At 38.8% G+C, this 2,441-nt stretch overlaps 1 pseudogene; it reads left to right on the top strand.

Moving 5' to 3' along the window:
• Positions 1-1,522: 1,522 nt before the first annotated feature.
• Positions 1,523-1,940, top strand: LOC110553355 (large ribosomal subunit protein uL14-like; annotated as a pseudogene).
• The last annotated feature ends 501 nt before the right edge of the window (positions 1,941-2,441 follow it).

Genomic DNA, 2,441 nt, shown 5'->3' on the forward strand with positions numbered 1-2,441 from the left:
CCTTTACATCAGTCATAGTCACTTGAGAACATAGTGTTTGCAGTGAGAGTGTGGCTAGCTTTGTTTCACTAAACACTCACAAAAACTGGACAGTCTAGCTGTCTAATGGAGGCAGCAGGAGAGTCCACCGGAGAGCAATAAATTTAGTCTAATTATGTTTGAGATAAATTTAACCTCATATGAAAAAATAGTTTTTAATGTGATCCAATTATAATTAGAGAAGCGACAAGACTGGATGTGTGTCTGTGTGCACGCTCGGTGCTGAATACTCTGATGTTGATGCATCAGATCTTCAGATTGGGGCTAGATGGCAAGAGTGGCCTGCGTTGGAGATTTGCAGAAACAATGGCCTGACATTGCTGAGTTGCTCTTACTTTATTCTTCTCCAGACAGCAGACTAGTGATTCGAAAAATGTCACTGAGATATAGGGTGTGTGTCATGCAAGAGGACATGGCTTCTGGAGACCTCCAGCCAGACTGAAGGCCCCAGTCAGGCCAGAATATCTCAATAGTATTTGAGATATTTTCATCTCCTCATCCTTTGAAGAGGAGATGAAAATCTCACTGGCTGTACAATGTCAACTGGACCTGACCATCAGGTTTGCTCCAATATCATAGTTATATGACCATCGGCCTCGGTTCTTTATTTCTTGCTCTTGCTACACTGTCTGGTTTTCTTGACTGTTTAGTGCAACAAGGCTAGCCATGCCCTTTCGCTGAGGACACATGTTCTCGCCTGTATATGATGTAAGGATAGGGGGAAAACTTGGTGCCTAACACTTGGATATTATAATGAATGTTCAAACTACTTAGCATAATATTAATATAATGTAAAGATTTTCACATTTATCTCTTTTACTTGACGTGTCTTTAAGTGACTAGTGATAGAGTATTTCAATACATTAAAACCTAAGTGACCATAAAAGTGTCCTGGGTGAAGCTCAGGCAGAAGAATTACTAAATTTGAATGAAATGGATGGTAAAGGAGAAAATACAAGGTCAAGGATATATGAAGAATTATACCATCCACCCACTTAAATGATGAATTATGAGTGATGAGAGGTTCTAATGGGAGAAGCAAAGAGCAATCAGAGGAGAACTAATTTTGACTGCTGGTCTTTACAGGCCATCTGGCAGGTAAGTGCTAGGGTTCTGGGCTAGCAGCCTTATGTCTTGGGTACATCCCTTACTATATTTAAGACCTTGGAAGATTTACCTAACCTCTTCATGCTCAATATCCTTATCTTAAAGGTAATGATTGTGCAAACTTTAAAGGGTCATCCATGACAAGGATTTAATGTGTTGTGCCTCATAAATGTTGGGTTATAATTGCTTTTGTGCTAAGGATCTTGGTGTGGGAGGATCCCTTTGGCAAAGACCAGAAGCATAATATATAGTTGAAATATATATATGTGGCATTTGGTGCTCGTAGCTCTTCAAAAATGTATGCGAATATGAGCTATGAGAAAACAAGTTACCTAAAATCTATAGGATCACATCTGACTCTTTCTGGGTGCTCAAGATGTTGAAGCAAGGACAGGGCAGGTCTTCTGGAGCAAACTTCTGGATTTCCCTGGGTCTTCTGCAGGAGCTGTGATCAACTGTGCGACAATACAGGAGACAAAAATTTGTATATCATCTCTGTGAAGGGAATCAAGGGACAGCTGAACAGACTTCCTGTTGTTGGGTGGACAGGGTGATAGCCACAGTCAAGGAAAGCAAACCAGAATTGAGGAAAAAGGAAATTACCCAGCAGTGGTAATTCAACAATGAAAGTCATATCGAAGAAAAGATGGGTGTTTCTTTATTTTGAAAATAATGCAGGGGCCATAGTAAACAATAAAGGCGAGATGAAAGGTTCTGGTATGACAGGTCTGGTTGCAAAGGAGTGTACAGACTTGTGGCCCAGGATTGCATCCAATGCAGGCAGCATTGCATGATTCTCCAGTGTATTTGTAAAATATATCCATTAAAGTCTTTGAACCAAAGAAAAAGGAAAGAAAGAAAAATTCTCAGGTACTGAAATCACTGTAGAACATCCTTCAAAGACCATGACTTTTTGGAAGAACTTAAACAGTCACTCAAAAACAATCATGTTTTTTTTTTTTTTTTTTTTTTTTTTTTTTTTTTTTTTTTTTTTTTTTTCCCAAACAGGTTTGAGGCATCTTAAAAAGGACATTTTTACTAAAAAGCTTACAAAACTGAAATCTGACATTAAGACCAAGGAATCAAGGAAGGACTTCAGTTGTAGACTGAAAAAGCTGTGATTGAATACCATAAAAAGCTGTGATTGAAGGTTTCACAAGACAATGTCTAATAACAAATGACACATCTTGCTTTCAGTTAAGACTTTTATGAAATGCATGTATACTGAGGAGGCAGGGGAGGCTGGAACAGTAGAACTAGTTTTGTCTATGACTGTTAGAAGTTGGAGAGATCAG

This window comes from Meriones unguiculatus, chromosome 8 (genome assembly GCF_030254825.1).
Source record: "Meriones unguiculatus strain TT.TT164.6M chromosome 8, Bangor_MerUng_6.1, whole genome shotgun sequence".
NCBI classification, from domain to species: Eukaryota; Metazoa; Chordata; class Mammalia; order Rodentia; family Muridae; genus Meriones; species Meriones unguiculatus.